This window comes from Musca autumnalis, unplaced genomic scaffold (assembly GCF_047663935.1).
Source record: "Musca autumnalis isolate F117 unplaced genomic scaffold, ASM4766393v1 scaffold_5, whole genome shotgun sequence".
In the NCBI taxonomy this organism is placed as follows: Eukaryota; Metazoa; Arthropoda; class Insecta; order Diptera; family Muscidae; genus Musca; species Musca autumnalis.
Window position 1 is genome coordinate 189,762,535 of NW_027412088.1, and position 10,705 is coordinate 189,773,239.

A 10,705-nucleotide genomic window follows, 5' to 3' on the forward strand; every position below is an offset into this window, starting at 1 on the left:
TTGATCCTGACCTTTCAACGATCGTGCCCGTCGCTCTCCCAAAATTTCATACAGTTGTCTGAGATATGTATGCAAATTTAAGTACTGTACAATCCAGCTCTTACCATTGTTCAGCTCATCACTTATCGATTCTGGAATTATCCCTTTATTACGGAGAAAACTATCATATTATTAATATAATTTTATTTCAAATACATTTTTCTCCATAATGGTTTAGCTGGACAAAAAATATATATATTCGTAAATATTCGATAAATTATCGATCACAGCCCGTAAATGTTGGCAGCACAATGGTCCATTTTTTTTTTACATTTTCTACTCACACTTTTCATGTTTCGCAGTAGAAGTCTGATTATCCATAGCTTGAAAAATTTTAATTCTTTTCCTGCAAAACTTTGAACAGCCAGCATCAAAAAGAAAAAATACGTCCAGAAAATCAGTGAAAATTTATTCAATCCTAAGTGATTAAATAGTACTAAATAGTGAAAATCAAAGATCTCTCTGTCTTTAACAAAAAATTCCTTTTATTGAAAAAGGTGAGAATTTTCTTTAGATCCATAAGTGCAAAATTTAATTGTCCACATTTTAGGGACTTTTCACAAAGTAAATTCGTGCAGCTTCAATTATTTGGTTGTCATCCAAACTTACAACAAATCTCAATTATACATATAACCACAAAAGTGCATGTGATTTTGTCATTAAGCGGCCACATAGTGTGTTCTGGAATAGAACAGTAAAATTTCGTACATACTTATTTGGAAAAGTCTTCAAAAAAATCTAGTCAACATACTACTTGATATCGAAGCAACACCTACAAGAAGAGATAACCTTCCTGCTCTACCCAAAGGGTAGAGTCGGATTTTTAACTTCCCCAATCCGCCAGCTTTATTGATCTGCAAACACACAAGCATTGCTAACAATAAAAACGCTACAATTGACCACCACAAGATTTTAAACAATTCGCATTTATCACCACGTACTTGGCCCACATCATATTTGGATTTCATCTCATACCCCAAGGCACGCTAATCCCATATTATCTTACCGCCAGATTCACGACTACATGTGGAACTCCCTGGAAACCACATAACAACTCCCATTATTTGGTCGCATAAACGTTTGATGACGTAATCATCTCCTATCGGAATCTGCACTAATTCGATTAGAATAAATTAGGATCGAAGAATAAAACATCGGTTAAACACAGCTTTGTCCTAAGGATCTATGAAGATAACTATATGTGGAAAAATTCCACGGGGCAAAATTACCACATATCTTTGTCAACAGTATTTATGATCTACAATATTGATGTTCCCAAGTTTTCCAACGACTGGGCAACTGAGTTTTACTTGCACTTTTCATCAACAAGCATTACTGCAAATATCAAGGCAGAAGGAACAAAACCGTCTGGTAACATAATTTACGGTAGCAGTCATTAAGTATTATAATTAAGTATTATACCTTATTCTTTTCCCTCTACTTGTTATCTATATATTACCAAAGGAAAGGCAAATTTCATTGAAATCCCTTGATTTCATAGTATGTACGTATTTATATTGATGTGCAAAAACATAAATTGAAATATTAATGCCCTCTTTGCCTAATATATAGATAATGAATCAAAAGTTTTATTCTCCCAAAAAAAAAATATTTATGATCGATCCTAGAAATGCATATACCTAATGATTTATTGGCATCCCTACAGAATATCATTCATTAAAACATTTTGCGTAAACACAACAACAATCAGCATACACAGCGACTGGAGGCCTTCACGACGTGCAGAAGTATGTTGGTAAGTTTTTGTTATTCTTTCATTCATAAATTTCTGGTATCGATCAACAGTCCCGAGAGAGAATAAGTTAGAAAACAGTGTCATACTCTCACTAATAGTTTTCCTCACCTCCCCCTATGTTCTTTTTTTTCTTAAATTGGGAATTATCCCCCATTACGTTTTATCTCTCACGTTATAGTAAAAGCAAATAGAACAAGAATTACTATTACATACTGCGTGGATCTGTTTTCTTTTCTTTTGCATTTTATTATTTTTTTCTTTTAATAATCCAGATACTTTGTTTAAGATATTAACCCTTTAAGGACACTCAAAGAAAAAAAGAACCAAACAATCAAACTTTTTCGTTGAATTTATAAACTAAATTATATAATTATATCATGTTATTAATAACATAAAAATCTTGAATCTATAGTTATTACCTTACACTGTAAGCCTAGTATTATAGTTTAATATGTTGTGAATAAAACCCTGAATAGTTCAAAATGAATTTGTAAACGAAACTTAATAGACGTTTCTTTCAAATGGAGTAGGGTCATTGTGAGGGAGTGACAATATTTGACCAGGGGTCCTAATCAACTTAAAATATGTACCATTAGGGCGTAGGATGGTGTGGGTTACGAGGTACAGCTCTCATAATATCGGAGAGTCTATATTATTTATATGAAATTCCTTCAAAACTATGTGTTTTGGAAAGATGGTCATACTTCACAGAGTTTTTCGTTTAATCACCGTAGATTTCAAATCATTGCAAAGGGGTCTTTATGTTTAGTTCGATACAGATAATTTTGGTCCATTTAGCTTCGAATAAAAAAAAATAGGGAGTCTATATTAATATTTGTAACAATAAACAAGGCTTGTGTAGAGAAGGACGAGAACCCCGAATCCGACTGTAGCTAAGCTTCAATGGCTCTCGAAGTCCTACCTCTACTCAAGATCCCGGATGCTTTAGATATGTTAATTTCGTTTATTTTTGACAAACTAAATGCATCTACACAATAAATAACTGCTTGTTCGTTACAGATTTGGCGCCCAACGTGGGGCGAAGGATTTCGTCCATGTCTGTTTTGGGGTTTACCTCGAATCAGCTGACCGTTGAGGAGCTACATTCGCTTTTCCTCCAGGAATTTCCTGCAAAATTAAATATTTTCAGACGTCAAAACACACTTATGTTTTAGGAATGTTAGTTTTTTTGAAGGTTTAGTTATCAACTCTGTTCCAATTGTGGAGTTTGTTTAATTTTGCCTATGCATGTTAACGACCTAATTGGATACAGAATCAGATGGAAAATGTTTAAAGTTCAGTTGGTTTGCCTTATTAAACTAGGTTCCTAACAATATAATTATGCCATAATCCATTTTTTTATCCAGGTTATTCGAAAAACTTTTTGTCACTCCATAAAATGTACTCCTATTTCCAACTAAGAAACGTCGAACATCTTTAATACTGATTTTCGAGTAAAATCCCCAATTTCGTTTTGTCTGATCGACAATCTACCATTTAAATTTTCTTTTTACTTTTTTTTTGAGAATATAATTTTTTTTATAATGGCTTTAGCAGCTCCACAAGAACCTTTACCTCCGGAGTTGCCTCCACCAACATCATCAGCTTCATCAGATAATCCTATAAATAAATGTCATGTTTGTAAAGATCCTTTGGCAGAAAACCAAGACTGTCTTATAATAAGCGAATGCAATCATGCTTTTCACAGGACCTGCATAGAATATTATCTCGCTTCTTCAGCAGAATGTCCTGTATGCAAGAGAGAATGTAACTTGAGCGAACTAAGGACTTATTCCCTGGCTCCAAAGCCTCCCCCACCTCCTAAAGGTTCTAGTTATAGGGGTAAAGGTAGAGGTGCCATTACTAAACAATACAACACACGCAGTGTTGCGAAGAATCTTTTTCAGGATAATCAAAATCCTTTTCCCTCACAGGCAGAATCTCTACGGACACCAAATAAAAACCATGACGTGTCACTATCATTTTCCACTACCTCACCTATCAACCCCAATCAGCAGATTAATCATGCGGAAATTAATAAAATGATAGAGACACAATTAGCAAAATTTTTCCAAAATTTGAGTCTTCCTCAAGTTCCAACAGCCCCTCAAAATACCCAATCTCAGGCGACCAATTATAATTCAAACCAAAACAATCCAATGAGTAGTTACCCTCCGCCTTTAGAGGCCTCAAATGTGCAAAATTCTAATCCCAATCAACCTCTAAAGTCCAACATGATTCCGGATAACTACAATTCAAATAAAATGCCTCATAATAATCCTAATTTTCCTAATAGCATTGGTAATATTCCAAATAACTGGGTAAATGGCCATTCAAATGTTATGCCTAATATGCCTTCCAATTTCTACCCTTCACGCCCAAACTACAATCCATTCCCTCATCCGCCTCCACCTGTATATGGCAGTGCAAATGCACCAATAAACACTAATGTTCTAGAGAAGAATTCTGACAGAATAACATCAATAATAAATAACTGGAATTTAAAATTTGATGGCTCGTCATCGGGTTTAAATATTGACGAATTCCTATATAGAGTCAAAACTCTAACAAAAGAAATGCTTAACAATGACTTCTCTGTCATTTGTAAAAATTTAAATACCCTGCTTACGGGTAAAGCTCGCGAGTGGTTTTGGCGATACCACAAGCAGGTACCCGCCATCGTTTGGGAGGACTTTTGCAAAGCCATCCGCAGCCAATATAAGGATATGAAATCCGCATTTGATCTTAGGGAGGAAATGCGAAATCGAAAGCAAAAGCCTGGTGAGTCATATGACTCATTTTTGATGCTTTGCAAACGATCGCAGATAAGTTATCTAACCCTATGACAGAGGATGAGTTTATTGAAATTATCGCGCGCAACCTAAGACCTGATATTCGACAGGACTTGTTGTATGTCCCCATCCATTCTCTGTCGCATCTCAGAAAACTCGTCCAAATGCGCGAAAATTTTCTTAGCGACGAGTATGTCCGAAGGACACTCGTACAGCGCAACCAAACACATAACTTCTCTCAAAGGAAAGCAGTGGCAGAATTAGAGGAAGATATGGTTGAAACCGACTCGGATTTTTTGGTCAATGCTGTCAATAAACCAGATTCCACATTTAGATGCTGGAACTGCGACAACATAGGTCACTCCTGGCAGGATTGTCTCGAGGACAGGACACTTTTCTGCTATGGCTGTGGAACGAAAAACGTTTATAAACCGCAGTGCTCTAAATGTCTGTCCCGTAGCCACAATGTTTCAAAAAATTTTCGACCAATGGGACCTCAAAAGGACCCGATTTGAATCCTTGCCCTTCTTCTAAGCTTGTCATTTCCAACCCTGACTTACACAAAATTAACCCTGATATGTCTAAACCCCATCCTGCTAAAGTAAGAATACTTAAAAGAACTGCGACTTTCGAAGATACTTCCCAGGAGGAACTTTCTAGGATAATATATCCCCGACTACCCTACCACAAACGTTGGGAGATTTACGTAAAAAAACGGAATGAAATCTTTAATGTTTCCACACTTTCTCAAATTAAATCCCCAAAACGTTCAACAATTCGCATACGGAATTACTATCGGCTCAGGAAAATTTGTGGCAAGATACAAATATCAACCATTATCTCTAACCCCCAAGATCAGAGATATTACGCTAAGGTATCTTTCTTGGATTTTCAAGAGTTCGGCCTTTTGGATACTGGAGCTAACGTAAGCTGTATTGGTGGCGAGTTAGCCCAGTATAACTTTTCCAAATTCCCAAATTATTGCTCATGTAAATCTTATGTCAAAACAGCTGACGGCAAAAGTCAGATCGTTTCGGGGTGGGTAAATGTTAAGATTACTTTCAAAGATAAAACCAAAGATATGAAATTATTTATTATTCCAACAATCTCGCAAAGAGTCATTCTAGGCATCGATTTTTGGAAGTGTTTCGATCTCTTGGATAATCTTCTAGGTCCAAACGATATTGTTTGTTTTAAAAACAACAGTACAGAAGCACCCTTTCTCACAGAAAGTGTCTAAAGAAGCACCCTTTCTTAGAGAAAGTGTCTACAGAAGCACCCTTTCTTACAGAAATTGTATACAGGCGCACCCTTTCTTAAAAAAAGTGTCTACAGAAGCACCCATTCTTACAGAAAGTGTCTACAGAAGCACCCTTCCTAACAGAAAGCGTCTACAGAAGCACCCTTTCTCACAGAAAGTGTCTACAGAAGCACCACATTTTACAGAAGCACCCTTTCTCACAGAAAGTGTTTTCAGAAGTACCCTTTCTTACAGAAATTGTCTACAGAAGCACCCTCTCTTACAGAAAATGTCCACAGAAGCACCCTTTCTTACAGAAAGTGTCTACAGGAGCACCCTTCCTAACAGAAAGTGTCTACAGAAGCACCCATTCTCACAGAAAGTGTCTACAGAAGCACCACTTATCACAGAAGCACCCTTTCTCACAGAAAGTGTCTACAGAAGTACCCTTTCTTACAGAAATTGGTACAGAAGCACCCTCTCTTAGAGAAAGTGTCCACAGAAGCACCCTTTCTTACATAAAGTGTCTACAGGAGCACCCTTCCTAACAGAAAGTGTCTACAGAAGCACCACTTTTTACAGAAGCACCTTTTCTTACAGAAAGTGTCTACAGAAGCACCCTTTCTTACTGAAAGTGTCTACAGAAGCACCCTTTCTTACAGAAAGTGTCTACAGAAGCACCCTTTCCTACAAAAAGTGTCTACAGAAGCACCCTTTCTTACAGAAAGTGTCTACAGAAGCACCCTTTCTTACAGAAAGTGTCTACAGAAGCACCCTTTCTTACAGAAAGTGTCTACAGAAGCACCTTTTCTTACAGAAAGTGTCCACAGAAGCACCCTTTCTTACAGAAAGTGTCTACAGAAGCACCCTTTCTTACAGAAAGTGTCTACAGAAGCACCCTTTCTTACAGAAAGTGTCTACAGAAGCACCCTTTCTTACAAAAAGTGTCTACAGAAGCACCCTTTCTTACAGAAAGTGTCTATAGAAGCACCCTTTCTTAGAGAAAGTGTCTACAGAAGCACCCTTTCTTACAGAAAGTGTCTACAGCAGCACCCTTTCTTAGAGAAAGTGTCTACAGTAGCACCCTTTCTTAGAGAAAGTGTCTACAGAAGCACCTTTTCTTACAGAAAGTGTCCACAGAAGCACCCTTTTTACAGAAAGTGTCTACAAAAGCACCCTTTCTTACAGAAAGTGTCTACAGAAGCACTCTTTCTTACAGAAAGTGTCTACAGAAGCACCCTTTCTTACAAAAAGTGTCTACAGAAGCACCCTTTCTTACAGAAAGTGTCTATAGAAGCACCCTTTCTTAGAGAAAGTGTCTACAGAAGCACCCTTTCTTACAGAAAGTGTCTACAGCAGCACCCTTTCTTAGAGAAAGTGTCTACAGTAGCACCCTTTCTTAGAGAAAGTGTCTACAGAAGCACCCTTTCTTAGAGAAAGTGTCTACAGAAGCACCCTTTCTTAGAGGAAGTGTCTACAGAAGCACCCTTTCTTACAGAAAGTGTATACAGGCGCACCCTTTCTTAGAGAAAGTGTCTACAGAAGCACCCTTTCTTACAGAAAGTGTCTACAGAAGCACCCTTTCTTAGAGAAAGTGTCTACAGTAGCACCCTTTCTTAGAGAAAGCGCCCTTGCTTTCAAAAATGTTCAATAGAAGTACCCTTGCTTTCAGAAAGGGTCAATAGGTGCAACCTTTCCTTCAGAAAGGGTCTATGAAATACGTTTAATTCTCCTTCCTTTTAAAAAGGTATACAGCAGCACTCCTTCTTTCAGAAAGGGTCTATTGCTGAACCCTTTCTTTTAGTAACGATCTACAGAAGGTCCCTATCTTTTCCTATCTCTGACTGCATATTATATTTCAGCCTTGCTTCAAGGACCGATTCTAATCAGTCATTATCACACATCCATATCTATGTATATACATACATATACATTTCTGAAGCTTTAAAACTCATGATTATTTCCTATTTCAACTGCATTTTGTTATTCTCACATAAATACTACTTAATAACAAAACTTTAAACAGAATATGTTAAAAAGATTTATACCACCTTTCTGAAAGAATGAACAAATTCCATAATTATAAACGTATAATATACATATGTACATACATGTATGTATGTCTGGCTTGGCTGTCAATGCAACATGCGTGCCTTGCCGATATTATTAACAATGTTAATACCCTGGCTGGCTCCTACATTTAATTAGACCCAAAGAAAGGGACAGAAGTAGCAACCATACCTCAGACAAAACAACAACAACAATGCCGAAGTTTAATAAATACAAAGAAACCTTTAACTTTGTTGTATAGCAATCTTTCAAGCATAGCAGTGTTAAATGTAAACATAATTATTAAGATAAATATGAAAATTATAACTTTTGTTTTGACCACAACAGAACACAGACCACATTCATGGCTGTCAAAACACTGTAATGAGCTAAGCATACATTAAAAATGCAACAGAGAATATAATGCAGCAAAAACGCAACAAAAAGAACTTGCATTATTACCTGACCAACTGACTGACTAGCTACTTACAAACCTTGGTAATTCTTTCATTTGTTTTGTGATCAGAGACAATTAGAAACATTGTTGCCCTTTCATAGGAGAGATATTGCTAATTTTCACGCTGTAATCAGCAGCCATACATACATTGTTGAAGCAAATAGCATTTTTATTATTTTTTTTTTTAATTAATTTTTTAGGAGTTATTTAAGATCTATTTTAAAATGCACAACTTACATTTCAAATCTAATTATTTAATTAACGAAAATCATGTGAAGAGTTCATTATTTTCTAAACAAATGCAACCTTTTAATGAGGGTTTTACTTTATACATGGAAACAGTATTAAAAATCCACATGCTTTTTATTTCTACATCATTGTGCATACAGTGGGTATATTCATTATCACGATTGTCATGAAATTTTCCAAATTTATCACAAAAGTGCAGGTTAAGGATATTTCGTATTGTTTTGAAAAATTTAGCAACATGTTGTATTTGCGGCGCCTGATATAAGGGCCCACAGCTACAAAATCATTGACGGCATGACCAAATATGACTGATAAAGACGACAACTTAGAATTGAGTCTCCTATTTGCTAAATTTTGCACATCGAAAAATTTCTTGCAGACATACAGGTTAGGATTTCTGGAGAACAGAGTGCTTCTATAGACTCTTTCTGAAAAACAGTGAGCTTCTATAGACCTTCTCTGAAAGAAAATGTTCTTTTATAGACCCTTTCTGAAAGAAAGGGTGCTTCTGTAGACACTTTGTGAATGAAAGGGTGTTTCTATTGATCCTTTCTGAAAGAAAGGGTACTTCTATAGACCCTTTCTGAAAGAAAGGGTACTTCTATAGACTCTTCCTGAAAGACAGATTGCTTATATAGAACTTTTCTGAAAGACAGGGTGTATCTATAGACATTTTTTGAATGAATGGTTGCTTCTATAGACACTTTCTTAAGGAAAGAGTGCTTCTTTAGACCCTTTCTGAAAGATAGGGTGCTTCTATGGACACTTTGCGGAAGACAGAGTGCTTCTCTAGACCCTTTCTGAAAGACAGAGTGCTCCTATAGACCATTTGTGAAAGACAGGGTGTATCTAACTACCCTTCTGAAATAAAGGGAGCTGCTATAGGAACTTTCAGAAACTGTACTCTATTGACCCTTTATGGAAGAGAGAGTGCTTCTATTGACCCTTTCTTCTATAGACCCTTTTCGAATGAAGGGTTTACCTGAAAAACAGGTCGTTTCTATAGACCCTTTTCTGCAAGACAGGGTGCTTCTATTGAACCTTTCTAGAACAAAAGAGTGCTTCTATGGACTTTTTCTGAAATGCAGGGTGAATCTGTTGACCGTTTCTGACAGACGGGGTGCCTCTATAGACGCTTTCTGAAAAAGGGTGCTTCTATAGACCATTTGTGAATGAAAATGCTGTTCTATAGACCATTTGTGAATGAAAGGGTGCTTCTATAGACCCTTTTCTGAAAGACATGGTTTATATATAGACCCTTTTTGAAAGAAAGGTTGCGTCTATAGACACTTTCTGGAAGAAAGAGTGCTTCTATAGATCCTTTCAGAAAGACAGAGTGGTCTTTAGACCCTTTCTGAAAGACAGGGTGCTTCTATAGACACTTTCTGTAAGAAATAGTGCTTCTATAGACCCTTTCTGAAAGACAGAGTGGTTCTGTAGACCCTTTCTGAAAGACAGGGTGTATCTATTGACCCTTTACTGAAAGAATGGGTGCTTCTACAGATTCTTTCTGAAAGAGAGGGTGCTTTTATAGAACCTTTCTGAAAGACAGGGTGTATCTATAGACATTTTTTGAATAAATGGTTGCTTCTATAGACACTTTCTTGAAGAAAGAGTGTTTCTATAAACCCTTTCTGAAATATATGGTGCTTCTATAGACACTTTGCGGAAGACAGAGTGCTTCTCTAGACCTTTCTGAAAGACAGAGTGCTCCTATAGACCCTTTGCGGAAGACAGAGTGCTTCTCTAGACCTTTCTGAAAGACAGAGTGCTCCTATAGACCTATTCTGAAAGACAGGGTGTATCTATAGACCCTTCTGAAATAACGGATGCTGCTATAGAAACTTTCGGAAAAACAGGGTGCATCTAATGACCCTTTATGGAAGAAAGAGTGCTTCTATTGACCCTTTCTTCTAAAGACCCTTTTTGAATGAAGAATTTACAGAACTTTCTGAAACACAGGTCGTTTCTATGGAACTTTTCCGAAACACAGGGTGCTTCCATTGACCCTTTCTAGAACAAAAGAGTGCTTCTATAGACCCTTTCTGAAATACAGGCTGTATCTGTTGACCCTATCTGAAAGACGGGGTGCTTCTATAGACCCTTTCTGAAAAAAGGGTGCT